This window comes from Triticum urartu, chromosome 2A, assembly GCF_056163025.1.
Source record: "Triticum urartu cultivar PI428250 chromosome 2A, HENAU_Tu73, whole genome shotgun sequence".
Lineage (NCBI taxonomy): Eukaryota > Viridiplantae > Streptophyta > Magnoliopsida > Poales > Poaceae > Triticum > Triticum urartu.
In genome coordinates, this window is record NC_141874.1 from 619,678,833 (window position 1) to 619,694,500 (window position 15,668).

Here is a 15,668-nt window from a genome sequence, read left to right on the forward strand (position 1 = left end):
ATCTCACCAACCAAGGTAGATGATGAATGGTGGAATACTTTTTGTACTTTTCAAAAGCACCTAATTAATGCACTTGTTTTCCTCAAAAAATTATGTTTATCAATGCATAAATTGCAACGCATGCATGCATAAAGTGCATGCATTGGTCAATTTTCTCTTAATACTTGCATGCAATGATTTAATGCACCTTGGAATCTCAACATGTGATGGAAAACAACCAAATTGAGCCTTATAAAATGGAAAAACTAAAATTTTGAGATAAGCCCTATAAATCGAAAAGGAGGGAGTATGTGAACTAAACAGTCAACATATAAAATAATTTAAATATATATAATATAGTTAGAAGGGAAACATAAGTTGGACCTGGCGTTCCTATTCTTATATAGAAAAATAGAACAGACCTCTGCGTTTTCTTCAAAAAAATACATAAATTGGGCTGCCAAAAATAAAACCTCGGATGGGAGGTCCATAGGCCGGTCGATACATGACGGCCCTAAGAAAATACAAACAGGCCTATGGACCTCCCATCCGAGGTCGTGGGCTGCGCATGTTATAAATGAAAGCCTAGATGGGGCAGCCCAAAACCACATCCAACACTTGCCAAAACTTCATCCCTCGTTTTCTCTGTGTTTCGCACACTCGACATTGTGTGGGCATTTTGACTGTGCATCATATGAAGATGTGCTATGCATGAATGTTGACCAGCATGATGTTAACTGGCTGGTAGTTCCATTTTCGACCATGAATAAAACTTCCAACATGATGTTAACCCTGTTTGAAAAGGCCGTGTTAATATAAATGCTCTGCCTCTGAAAGTTGCAGTTTCTTCTCTGAGAATCACATTGTTTGCACTTTTATACTCCCATGAAACTACATTTTTTTAAGTGCTAAAAATAGATCTCTAGAATTCATAAAGTACTTCATATGCTCAATACTGCAAATATGAAATTCAAAAGACATTCATATCTGAAAGTACTCTCAAAATACACAACACAAAACACAATTCACAACCTGCAAATACTGACAACCCTAAGCTCCTCCTGACAATTCACAACCTGCCCGGCTATTGGGCTGGGGGGGGCAGCCCCCTCCTATTCCTCGGCGGCAGACAGCCGCCCCGTGAGACGATGTGAACGGCGAGGGAGACGATGGCGGGGAAGCATCATCGGGCCAACTGCTTTTCTCCTCTTGCAGTTGGGTTCGGTGGACGAAGACTGCACCGACTCGCTCTGGCAGGACACCCTCACAAACAGTACCCTGTAGATGCTCGATCCTTCAATCTCTGGTGGATGCTCCATCTGGGATCGATACTCCCACCACCGCTCCCTCACGATCGGATTCGGTGAATATGTTTGCTCCATGGCCCAGAGGAGCAGCTCTATGTACTCCGGCGCGACTCCCTCCAGGAGTATCGCCGCCTTTTCGCTCTGTTGCAGATATTTGGCCATGGATGTCGCCGTCGCCGCTAGTTGGTCCTTGTTGTCAAACCAAGACTGTATCTCCAACATCCTAGCTAGCTTCACAGGGTCGCCGTCTGCAATCCTCACGTATCGTTTGTACTCCTCCATCGATCTACTTCTCCATAGCACCTTCACTCGCCGGCGGTGGTTTTTGAATGGAAGAGGAGAGGAGCAGTGCTGGTTTTGGATTAGAACAGGAGAGGAGCGACGCTGGTTTTCGAATGGAACAGGAGAGGAGGGCGGTGGTTTTGAAATGGAAGAGGAGAGGAGCGGCGCTGCATTTAGATTGGAACAGGAGAGGAGCGGCGGTGGTTTAAGAGGAGAAGAGCGGAAGAGCGGCGCTGGTCTTGGAAGTATTTTTTTGTTGTTTTGCGTATTTTGGGTCAAAGTTTGACCACGTACTGTATTTGACAAGCAAAATATGAATGCATGTCACCAAAAATTGTATCATTTGGTTCGTATCTGAATGTACTTTCAAATTATATTATTTTTGCAACGTATAACATATATTTTATGTGCGAAAATCATGGTCAATTATGACCCAGAATAAAAGGGAGACTAGTTAATGTGGGGTCGCTTTATTAATTGAAGGGTAAATTGATTTTGATTTTGATCCAGTCACAACGTGCCGGCCCTCTCGTCCAATCCTAAATCGCTGCCACACGCTCCTCTCCCTCTTCTCCATTGCAAAACCACCTCCTCTCCTCTCCATCATCTCCATTCCAAAACCACTGTCTCGCCTCTCCCTCTTCTGATCTTCTCCATTGCAAAACCACCTCCTCTCCTCTCCATCATCTCCATTCCAAAACCACCATCTCGCCTCTCCCTCTTCTCTATTGCAAGACCACCGTCTCTCCTCCGTTTTCTAGATGCTTTGCTCCATGGCGCGGGTGCAATCCATGGATACAAAATTAGTATACTGTATACTATTTAAAAGTCGAGGGCGGGGCTTTTCCTGTGCGGTAGGCGGCGGGGCAGTTTCGCCTAGTCGGTTCGACAGAGACGCGAGAAGAGGAGGGAGTAGGCTGCTGCAAACGTAGGGCTGTGTGATTTGACAGCGAGTTACTGCTGGACAGGTGGGGCCCCGTGATTTGACTTTCCATTATCATTTTAACTGCGGCGCTATGACCGGCGTGAGTCTCCCAGATTCCTGACCACCTCCATACAGGTGCCTCTCCCAATGCTCCACCATGTAGTAGAGGCTGGCTCTTGCATGAGAGCCCACTTCTCCACTTTTTCCTTGCCTCTCTTTCCTCCACATATGCAAAAATGCCATGTAAAGCGCACTATTTTACTTACTTTTACTTGCTCCTACATGTGCTTAAGCTTGCCACATAGGCATAAAGTCTGATGTGGCAAGTTAATCAAGAAGAGAGAGACTAGTTTGGTGACCCAACGAAGAAACGGTGCTAAGTGCGTGTACCTAGGTGAAAAGACAATTTTGAGTCTATAGCTAATTAAATGAAGCAAACTTAGCAACACCATTTCATTGGAAGAGGTCACTCCTTGGCAAATGCAATAAATACACACGCTTACTAGCACCGTTTCTTCCTTAAGTACGAAGAAAGAGATAGAGAGGAGTAAAAAAATACACTTATAGCCAACCTTGTTGTAGTATGAGTGACTAAGTGATGACTATGTATGACATGCCAACATCAGATAGCCTAACGCACCGTGTTAAATCTCCAAGGGAGCGACCGCCCGAGCAACGCGACGGTCGTGGTAGGCGCGACCATGATACGGGCTGCTGGCAGCCCTTGGATCTGAGATCAAACGGTCGCATGCTAAGTTGCTGAAAATTTGCAGAATAAACCTCCAGGATAGGATATTCACCCATAGGTCTAGAATCACACCATGCAACCGTTCGATCTCAGATCCAAGGGCTCTCGAAAGCCCGTATCATGGGAGAATGGAAAGCCACTACCCTGCCGTTCGCACGCTGGCAGTTCGCTCCTACTCGTCCCCGCACGTCCTTCAATACTAGGGCGGTTCGCTCCTAGTCGTCCCGTACATTCACATTACGGCAGTTCCACTAATCCTAACCCTCCTCCCAAATCCATGGCATCCCAAATCTCCATGATCGGCGGTGAGTACAAGGTTAGAACCATCACCGGCGATGAGTTCGACGTCATCTACACCCGTTCTTCCGCGACGGTGAAAGGATGCTTTTCTCGCTTCAGACGCATGTTTGAAAACTCAGATGATGAGTGGGTCGCTGGGCTAGATGTTGAGTACACCACAGTCCTGGGACGAGAGAAGGATCTAAAGGACGAAGAGAGGAAGAAGCCCGCCGTGATCCAGGTTTGCGTACATAACGTTTGCTTGGTCTACCACATATGCCATGCCAACATTGAGTGCCAGGATTTTAAGAACTTCCTCAAGGACAAAACAGTGAAATTCGTTACTGTAGACTTTACGAACGACGAAGAAGTCCTGGGTCGGATAGGCCTCGTTGTAGGCAACCCCTTCGACCTCTAGAAGAATCGACTGGTGCCCTCTCGTCAGCCTTCAATGCTGACCCTGGCAGGAGCCATGGTTCATCCTTCGTACGGTAAACTGGAGAAACCTCCATACACGTTTCATCGTCGTGCCTCGCAGCGGAATGTACTAGATATAGACCACATCCACTACGTTGCAATGGATGGCTACCTTTGCTTCAATATCTACAAGGGTTGGATGAAGAGCAACAGCCAAGTGTGTGGTTCAAGCAAAGAAGTATCGGCCAAGAGGAATAGGGACAAGGACGAAGTGGAGGACGTGGACGAGGACTCCGAGTAAGGTGGCAGTGTTTGATTGTGCATAGAAAAAACGCAGAATTCTTTCAAAGAGGTTTGAGTGGATGGGATGTTTCCTATGAAATCTAGTGCAAATGAATCATATGGAAAAATTCCTATGGTTTACAATCCTTCGAATCAAACAACCAAGATAGGAAAAATTCCTAATGATTAGAATCCTCCAAAATTCCTTTGAGAATCCTTTGAATCAAAGAAGCCCTTAATCTATTTTATGATTCATGGAATTGTGCGTTGTAAAGCATAAAGTAAAAACAAATAATGGCAATTCAACTAGAAAAAAGTTTGGGCGGTTATGATACGGAAGATTCTAGAACAAAAGAGAACCACTATTGTTTTGATGTTTGTGCATTATGCTTAAGTTCAACCATGGAGTCTGCTAGATTGTACATGTGGCAAAATCCGGTGGGGGGCTAGAAGATGGTGCGAGGGGCCGAGTGGAGGGAGACTATAAAGGAATGCACAAGTGCAAGATCGATATTTAGAGAGAGGGGGCGAACACGTGCGCTGTTGCGCGCAGTGGCAGAGCCATGAAAAATAAATGAGCTAGGGGGCCAAGCATTGCTAATCCTTTACGAGGAGGGTCAATTCATGAACTTAAACCATTTTAGCAGAAATTGTCTAATGATCACATTCATATTAGCCTCGATATATAGTGATGTTAGGGGGGAGGGGGCAGGACCCTTGCTCCCCCCTGTCTTCGCCATTGTGCACGCGTCTGAGAGATGAAGCGGAAGGCATGGATGATGAGAGGGGGACGTTGGATATATAATTAATGTGGATGTATTAGCTATATATGTTAATCCTATATAGAGAGGTATAGATTGATCGATGTGGATGTGGGAAAGAGGGTGAGACCTCACTGGATATATCGATTGATCGGTTTGTGTGGAAAACTATGAAAGACCTAGCTATATACACACATACATAGAGGAACATCGATCGTTGCGCATGCACGTGTGAGAGATAAAGAATGCCCGATATGATGGAGAGGGGGATGTGTGTTGGTGTGTGCCTTCATGGGAGACCGACCTGAAGAAAAAGATTGCATGCGTGCGATGGATAATGCCGACTGGTAGTGTGTGTGCATGCATGCACGAGAGAAAGTTAGTGGTACAATTATAAAGAGAAGACTACTGTGTGGGTGTAAAAGAATAGCTGAATAGGTGAGGTCATAATCAATGTAAAGTTGAATTCAAATATTTGAATAAGAGATCCTGATGTTTGAAACCCATGCATGCATGAATATAACGGAGATCTGCGCGGTGTGGTTTGGAAACGAGCATGTTGTAATGTATACACATTGAACAAGGTCAGACTAATTTGAATTTGAGATACCGATGGCAGACATCATTTGGCCACGTCGCATCCGTGCATGGACAAACTATTCTAATTGGAGATGATGGGCGGCTTTTGCATCACATATCTATATCTATACCCCTATATATATTATATTTTATATTTTTCTATATTGTGTGCGGGTAACTTTAACTTTGAAAGATGGTCGTTGGATGAGGCGAATCCGATGGTCCAAAGATGGCAAGTTTGAGCACTACTGGCCGTTGGATATCATCTAGATTCCACCAGATTTTGCCACATGTATAATCTAGAAGACTCCATGGTTGAACTTAAGCATAATGCACAAACATCAAAACACAAGCACTTCTTAGTTGTTCTAGAATCTTCCATATCAGAATTGCCCAAATGTTTTTCTACATGATTTGCCATTATTTGTTTTTACTTTATGTCTTATGACGCACAATTCCATGAATCTTAAAATAGATTAGCTTTCTTATAAAAACTAGATGATTTTGAATGAAATGAACTATAAGAATTAAACGAACATTTACATCATGCATATATGACTCAAAGCTTGCATGCTATAATGTGGTATTTATTCATAATTTGGTTGCCAAATGCGTGCAATGCACGTGTACCTTACTCTAGTCTAAATGGTGTTTGTGTGTGTGTTGTGCGTGTTGAGGTGCAAATTGTCTTTTTTTGGGTACACGTTAAGCTTGTTCTTCCGAAATTTCAAGCCGCACCTTGTTATGCCGAAAATTCAAGCTAGCGTCTCTGTCTATCGTGCTGCGAAACTCCCGCCTCTTCAACCCGCGCCTTGTTAGCCCAAAATATTTAAGATATATCTTTTTCTCGTTCTACTCCGACAACTCCCTCTATCTCAACCCGCTCCTTGCTATTCTGAAATTACAACGCGCGCGAAAACTCCCACCTCCTGTGAAATCCCGACACGTGAAATGCCCGTGGTACCCCTGAACCGAAAGAACCGCCTCAAATCGGTGGGGGTACTTTTGTAACTTACCCCACATTTCGGACAAGCGCGTCTCTAAGCCATGGTTCCCCACTGTCATCCCATCCGCCCACCCATTCGTACACCGAGGCCGCAAAACCCCGCGACGAAACCCCACACCCTGCTCCGTCCGCCACCTAGCCGGAGCCTCTTCCCCGACGACATCGTCCACAGCAACACCTCGATGTCCCTCATCCACCGTATCGGATGAGGATCCGTCGTCGATCTCATCGTCCCGCCGGTTCAGCCACCCCGTCCTCCACCTCCAAGGAGCTGCCCCGATGTTCCCCTCGTCTTTCACGCCACCTCCATTCCCACACCGCCGTCTTCACCTGCACCACCGGAAGAGCATCATCATCACCGTTTCCTCGGATGAAGCTGCGGCCTAATCGGCGCCACCAAAGAGGTTGTACACTAATCGTCGCATTTTCTTCTTGATTCGATCTCACGGTGCTGCTGGCACTCGGTCCCGAGCCGACACGGCGCGGCTCCATCCACGGTGGCGTCGCCGGCCACTTCCTCCACGGCGTTGCTCCCTCGGCGGTGACGTCCACATCAGTAGGAGCTGCTGCTACTTTAGCTCTCGCTCGCGCTGCTGCTCTGCTCTTGCTCTCGGTCCCCTACCTGGTCTGCTCTTGCTATTGCTCTTGCTCGCGCTGCTGCTCTAGCTCTTGCTCTTGCTTGCGATGCTGCTCCAATTTAGCTACACTTCAGTCGACTGAATCGACTTTTGGGTCAGTCGATTTTCAGGGGGTGGGGGGCTCGCCGGGGTGAAGGAAGAACCAGCCGTAGCGGGGAGGGGGGCTCGCCGGAGAGGTACCCCACTATCTATCTTAGGGTTCAGGATGGGGGCGGTGGTCGCCGGTGGTGGCGGGGCGGTGAAGTGGGGATCGCCGGAGAAAAAGCTCGGCACGGGGGGGGGGCTAGAGGGATGGCCGGGGCGGCGGCGGACCGGCGGTGGGGAGTGTTTTCGGGGCGGGCGGGGCGGCGCACCGCCGGCCGCGGGCGGCGCGGGCTGCAGTTTGGCCGGCTCAGGGGGTGGAGGTTGAAGATGAACCGCATGCCCTTGATTTCATATCCAACGGCTGCAAAATCGACCGACCAGAGATGAAAAAGTCAGTCGACCAACGTGTAGCCTCACCTTGCTATTGCGTTCAGTTTCGACAGCAAAATTCAGTTTCGACAGCAAAATTCAGTTTCGACAGTTAAGTTCAGTTTCAACAGTTAAGTTCAGTTTCGACAGTTAAATTCAGTTTCGACAGTTAAGTTCAGAGATGAGCGGCTAATGTATTTTCCATCTAGCACTTTGTGGTTATGTATTTTACGTCATGTATTGGAGATGATATTAGAATTCCACTCAGTTAACTGAGGGAGTCCTGGATTAGGGGGTATCCGGACAGCCGGACTATAACCTTTGGCCGGACTGTTGGACTATGAAGATACAAGATTGAAGACTTCGTTCCGTGTCTGGATGGGACTCTCCTTGGCGTGGAAGGCAAGCTTGGCAATACGGTTATGTAGATCTCCTTCCTTGTAACCGACTCTGTGTAACCCTAGCCCTCTCTGGTGTCTATATAAACCGGAGGGTTTAGTCCGTAGAATAACAACAATCATACCATAGGCTAGCTTCTAGGTCTTAGCCTCTCTGATCTCGTGGTAGATCCACTCTTGTACTACCCATATCATCAATATTAATCAAGCAGGAGTAGGGTTTTACCTCCATCGAGAGGGCTCGAACCTGGGTAAAAACATCGTGTCCCTCGTCTCATGTTACCATCCGCCTAGACGCACAGTTCGGGACCCCCTACCAGAGATCCGCCGGTTTTGACACTGACATTGGTGCTTTCATTGAGAGTTCCTCTGTGTCATCATCATTAGGCTTGATGGCTCCTTCAATCATCGATAGTGATCCTGTCCAGGGTGAGACTTTTCTCCCCGGACAGATCTTTCTATCCGGTGCTTCGTACTGCGGGCCAACTCGCTTGGCCATCTGGAGCAGATCGAGAGTTACGCCCCTGGCCATCAGGTCAGGTTTGGAAGCTTAAACTACACGGCCGACATCCGCGGAGACTTGATCTTCGACAGATTCGAGCCCCGGCCGAGTGCGTCGCACTGTCACGATGGGCATGATTTAGCTCTGCCGCCGAACAGTGTTCATGAGGCTGCACCTGCAACCGCTCTGACCTTCAGTTTGGAGCCAATTGCGCCATCCGTGGGCGGGTGGTTAGACCCCGCCATGGAGGCCGCAGCCTCAACGGCGATCGAGTCGAACACCAGCCTTACCCTTCGTGAGGCTCGTGACTCCAAATTGCCGGACTCTCCTCCGGACTCCGAACCACCCACGCCCCTGCCAATTGAATCCGATTGGGCGCCGATCATGGAGCTCACCGCCACGGATATCTTTTAGCACTCGCCCTTCGGCGACATACTGAATTCACTGAGGTCTCTCTCCTTGTCAGGAGAGTCCTGGCCGGATTATGACCGGCAGGATTGGGATGCGGATGACGAAGAAATTTGATGCCCACCCACCACCCACTACGTAGCCATTGTCGATGATTTGACCGACATGCTCGACTTCGACTCCAAAGACATCGACGGTATGGACGATGATGTAGGAGACAAAGAGGAACCACCGCCCACAGGGCACTGGACAGCCACCTCGTCATATGACATATATATGGTGTACACACCCAAAGAGGGCAATGGCGACGGAACAACGGAGGATGACCCCTCCAAGAAGCAACCTAAGCGCCAGCGTCAGCGGCGCCGCTCTAAGTCTTGCCAAAGCAAAAAACGGTGATTCCGGCACAGGAGATAATAACACCCCGGACAGTGCCGAAGACAACCCCCTCCAGCAAGATTCAGCGCAGGAGGATGGAGAAGCCAGCCCTCCTGAAAGAGCGGCAGATAGAGAGGTAGAGGATGATAATTACATGCCTCCCTCCGAAGACGAGGCAAGCCTCGACGACGATGTCACATCCCTAGCTTTACCTTGGCATTGGACTATCTTGGTTGTTGCATCATGTTTAAATTCAAAGGAAAATTGAATTGAGGGAATTCCCAAAGCCTCAGAAATCTTTTAAAAATGAGAAAGCTAAAAATTTCTTCAAATGAGCCCAAGGAAATGTTCACTTTAATCCCTGAAAATATTGGCAATAGGCAAAAATCCAAACCAATATTTTAGGGCATTAAGGGTAATTAATTTGGGCATTTTGAATTAAACCATAATGTATTTGAATTGGCTTTATTTCTGTTATAAAAGAAATACATGTCCAATAATTTTGGAAATTATTGTGGGGCTCTAGAGTGATATCTCTAGTCCATACAATAATTTTCGGAAGCAACAAAAATGGTTTAGTTTTAAAACTAAATCAAAACAGAGGAAATAAATAAAAAAAGAAAAGAGAGAGAGAGGAAGGACCCCAGGGCCACTTACCCGGCTGGGCCGGCCCACCTGGCCTATGCCAGTCGTCACCCACCTCTGCCAGTAGGCAGAGGAGGGACAGCACACGGCGCGCGCGCGGGCGCCACGCCACCAGGCTGCTTGCCTGCGTTGCCTGGCCACCGCGACGCCTCACGTCTTCTCCCCAGCGCCGCCTCGACCCCCCTGGACACCACTCTTCCCCCTTCTCTCTCTCCCTCGTCCTCTCCCGCTATGGCCGACGCGCCCGTAAGCCGCCGTCGCCATAGTTGACGGCACCGCCTTTCCCCCCGACCCCTCGCCGTGCCTTCGAGCTCCGCCTCGACGTCTTCGACCTCCTCGCGTCGCCACATGTCGCCGGACGCGCTCCTCTGCCCTCACCGACCTCGTCCTCGACCTCTCGTCGCCGGAGATCCCTCTCGCCGCCTCGTTCTGCTCCGACCTCCTCCGAGCTCGCCGTCCGCTCCACTACATCCACCGTGAGCCCCTGCCCCTAACCCCCCTCCTCTACGCCTTGGTTGCGCCCCCTAGCCGCCATCTCCACCGAGCCCGAGCACTCTGCTCCGCTGGCGACGCCGTCGTCGTGGCCACAGCCACGCGGGCTCGAAACCGAGCGCGTCACCGCGTTTGCCACACTCCCAGGAGGCCGTAGCCCCTCTCCATGCCCCTGTTGTGCATCCCAGCGCCGAACCCGAGCACGCCTGAGCTCCGGTCGCCGTGGCCGAGCTCCTCGCTGTCGCCTCCGGCCGCCCCAGGCCCGGCTGGCGCCACCATCCGACGCGCGCTGGTCTGGGCTCTCGAACAAGCCCAACCACGCTGTGAACGGGGCCCCAGAGCCCGTTCCCGCGGCCCTCCGCCGTGTCTGGTCATCGCCGGCAGCTAAACGCCGGTGGTTTAGCCCCGGTTGACCAGGAGTTTGACCTCCCCTGACGTGTGGGCCCAGGCGCCTGTTAATTAGTGTTAGGTTTAGTTAGTGTTAATTAACTTAGCTAATTAGATGAGCCACTGACATGCGGGCCCGCCCTGCTAATTACCCTAGAATTAGGACTAACAAAAATTAGTTAGGCTAATGACACTGACACGCGGGACCCACTGGTCAGGTTTGACCCGGACCAGCCCCTGTTGACCTGCTAACGTCAGCATGACCTGATGCTGATGCAGTAATACATTTTCTGGATTTAATTTAATTCAGGAAATTCCAGAAAATGTTTAAAACTTTAAAAATTCATAGCAAATCAACCGTAGCTCAGAATGAAATAATTTATATATGAAAAATTATCAGAAAAATTCAAGGAATCTATTTATGGCATTTTCATGCATGTTAGAGCAACTTATATCCTCTGTTTAGGAAAATTCAATTAAATGGCATTTAAGAAAGCACATATGGGGTTTGAATTTGAACCTAGGGTTCAAACCAACTTCATTTAATATGGTTGCTAGTTGCATTAGTTCAATCAACACCATATTGCCATGTCATGAGCATGCATCATATTGTTGCATTGCATTGATTGTGTTTCCTTCTTTATTGCCGGAAGTTGTCCCCTCTCGACAGACGTGGTTTCGACGATGAGTTCGGTGACACCGATGAAGAGCTATACTATCTTCAGAAGTGCCAGGCAAGCAAAAACCCCTTGTTCATTCTGATACAATCCCACTCTCTTGCTCCTGCTCTATTTTACTGCATCAGGACAACAACGATTCAACTGTTACATGTTGCGGTAGTTGAACCCCTTTCCTCTGCATGACCTGTCATTGCCACAGTAAATAGATGAAACCCACTAGCATGAGTAGGAGTTGTTTGAGCCCTGATGTGTCTACTCATCCGTGCTTGTTTGTCATGCCTGCTATTGCTTAGAGTTGAGTCAGGTCTGATTCATCGGGGATGAATTGGAACAGTGATGAACATGTCCTACTGTGTGTGAGCTAAGTGTGTGAACACGATTTGGTAAAGGTAGCGGTGAGAGGCCATGTAGGAGTACATGGTGGGTTGTCTCATTGAAACCGTTCTTAGGAACTGAGTTCTGTGTTTGTGATCCATGAAACAGTTACTACCACGCATTGGGCCCGAAACCAATGGACCCTCTCGGCTTCTTGATCACCCTTGTCCTCTGTCCAGGAGTTGCAACTAGTTTCTGGTGTTTAAAGGATATCTGTTGGCGGCCGTGCGTAGCGCTGACCCTAGGGGTGGGCTATGATGCGGTAGATACACCGTGGTCGGGCATGCCGGGCGCCCGTTTGGTGTCTCGGAACCCTGTACACATCGTCTAGGGCCGTATGTGGAAACCTCGGCCAGACTCCCTGTGGATGGAACCTGGATAGGCGATAAACCTGGACTAGAGACTTGAGTGTTTAGGTAGGCCGTGGCCGACACCCTCGTTGGGCTTCCGCTTGAAGGTTGCCGAGTACATGTCGTGTAAACGGCGGTAAGTGGTGAGAGCGTGTGTGAAGAAGTAGACCCCTGCAGGGTTAACATCATCTATTCGAATAGCCGTGTCCGCGGTAATGGACTTCTGGGTTGCCTATAACAGTTCATAGACAAGTGAAAGTGGATACTCTAAAACTCGCAAGATAAGTGTGAGTGCTATGGATGGCCTTCTCGTAGGGAGACGGGAGCGGATCCATAGTGGTGTATTGAATGGTTAATATGTGAACTCATGTGCGCCACCTCAAAAGAGTTGCTTGCAGTCGTAGTTCAGGTTAGCCACTGAGTCAAAGCTGGCTTGGTGCAGTCAAACTCCACCACGCCCCCTTGTTGATACCGGTGCATATGTAGCTAGTTCTGATGTAAGTCTTGCTGAGTACCTTTGTACTCACGTTTGCTTAATTTATGTTTTGCAGAGAGACTTCAGTCTCGCTAGTAGTTCCGTGTGGACTTCGACGTTTAGCTTGATACCTCAGCTATGATCTTGTGCCCTCGGCAGGATCTGGTAGATAGTCAGGCTTCTTAGCCTTTTTCATTTGTAGATGTCTGTACTCAGACATGTTAAGCTTCCGCTTGTGCCTTGATTTGTATGCTATGATTGTTGGGTCATGAGATCCATGTTTGTAATATCTCGCTCCTCGGAGCCTAATGAATAAATACTTGAGTTGTAGAGTTATGTTGTGATGCCATGTTGTATTTACACATATCGAGCATATTGTGTGTATGATTGAAATGCTTGGTATGTGTGGGATCCGACAATCTAGTGGTTTATCCTTGGCAGCCTCTCTTATGGGGAAATGTAGTCTAGTGCTTCCATGAGCCATAGTAGTCCGCTACAGCCCGGTTCACCAGAGTCCTGTTAGCCCAGCACTACTGCTCAGGACACTTGACCGGCCGGCATGTGTTTCACTTCGTTCATGTGTCTGTCCCTTCGGGGAACTGTCACGCGGTGACATCCGGAGTCCTGCCTAGCCTGCTACAGCCCGGGTTCCCGGAGTCCTGTTAGCCCAGTGCTACAGCCCGGATTCATACGCTGCTGACCGACATGCTCGATGTGATTCATGTATGCCTGTTCCCATAGGTTAGTGCCGCTTTGGGTTCACGACTAGCCATGTTGGCCCGGGTTCTCTATCATATCGATGCTAGCGACACTATCATATACGTGAGCCAAAAGGCGCAAACGGTCCCGGGCCTTGGTAAGGCGACACCCGTGGGGATACCGTGCGTGAGGCCGCAATGTGATATGAGGTTTTAACGGCTAGATCGATGTGATTTGGAATCGGGTCCTGACAGCGTTGGTATCAGAGCCCGACTGCCTGTAGGATTGCCAAGCCAAACTGGTCGAAGTTGAGTCTAGAAATGCTTTAGTTATGTAAGGGAATTGATTGTGGAAGGGAACGTAAGGCTCTTTTTACTCCTTTACCCTATGCATTTCTGATCTGAGTCATCCTCTTCTCTTCTACGGGGATTAAGAATTAGGCCTTCTCATCTATCTATCAGGGTGACGTGTTACCAATCCATAGACTTATAGGATTGATGGATTCATGCCGCAGTTCAGTTTCCAGTACTTCCATGTGTTCATAGTTGGTCTCGGAACCTTGATATTGTGATGTTGAGTGGTTATGCCAAAAATTTTGCAGGATGTCTCAAATCTTTTTGAGCATTTACAGCTGTTATGTTGTCCGAGTCATCCCAGGTTTCTACATAGTCTGATGCATTTGCAAATCCATTCTTTCCGTTCCCGATGTCCCTTTGGGCTAGTTCAACCACACCAATCGATGAGTTGAGGTACTCTATTGCCTCGACATATATGTTGGAGCTATTTTTATGACCCTAGATGTCTTAGGGAGTCACCTAGTAATCTAGCAATGCTTTGTATTCCCAGTGTGATGATTCTAGCCATTAATCCCGAAGCATCCCGTGATGCCATTAGTTAGTAGGCATTCTATTCCTGGGTTTTTGAACCCGAGATCCACCCTACTCACCTCATGTTGATAGTGTTTGCTCGTTCCTTTAGGTTATTAGTAACCTTTGTATTAGTCCTCGAGGTCCGTGGTATTTCCTTCTTCCAAATACTATGAACCACTTATGGCGGAAGTTTGTTGGATCAAAAGATCACAACAGAAGTGCTCTCGATGAGTTCTCCATTTTATATTGTAACTCTGCCAGCTCAACCTTTCTGCATGGGTTATCCGGAAGAAATATGTTGAACTTGGTTCGACATGCTAATCTATGCATCCGCAACTCAGAAAGTTATATGTTCTTTGAGTTATCCCTCTTTAGTTGTCTTTTGACCTCGTCTATCAATTGATAGTCAGGAGTGGTTGTGCATTCGTGTTCATTGGTGCCTACTACTCTTGTGGTTCATCAAGCCATTCTATTCCAAAATGACTAGGAGAAACATACTCCAGTACCTCATCCATATCCAGGATTGGGTCAAAGCAGTTGTAATCCGCAAATCAAATGTCAATCCAGCTTTTGATTCTGTTCTACCTTGGAGTATTACCATCTTTATATCAAGAATGTCATGAGAATTGCACCGACTCTTATGAATTCTTGTTGCAGTGATACTTCTTGCCATCATTGTTCATTCCTCGGTTCCTGTGTTATTGTAACCGGAATGCCGACAAGTGAATCGTGATGTGTGAAATCAATACTCCTAGCAACTTCGTTGCTTGGTAGTTAAAGGACAATATTCTTATCCTTAGCGTGTTGGTTACTGAACCATCATTCTGAGATTGATCGTGCAACCTAGTCCTTATTCCTGGTGCACTTTTCGATCGATGAGTCAGGATTTTGCCAAACCCTCGCTCTTTTGATCATGTCATCCTACCTTGAAAGGCAAGATTGTTCTTGAGATTAATAACATGTCGGTGGTTCATAATATTTCGAATATCTTCTCGGAGGTATTACCAGGTTGTCACCTGACCGCTATGTTGAGTTCGTGATCAAGTTGGTTTATTATAAACCACCCTTTTCTCCAAGAATCTGTGTTGGATACCCCTGAGCTAGTTGGTTAGGCTAAACAACAACTTGGAGAGTTGGAAGATAAAAGCTTGCCCGACTTAGTTCATTTTAAGGGATATCTTGTAAGTGTGTTGAAGAAAGATGGCATTTTCATTGATTGACCCTCGTGATCAGTTAATGGACCTATCATCTTATCCAATCTTTGATTCGAGTATGGGCTATCCTCAAATCAAATCAGAACCAACGATATTCGTAATGTTGTCTTACTTGTGGTTGATCCCTCGAGCATACACCA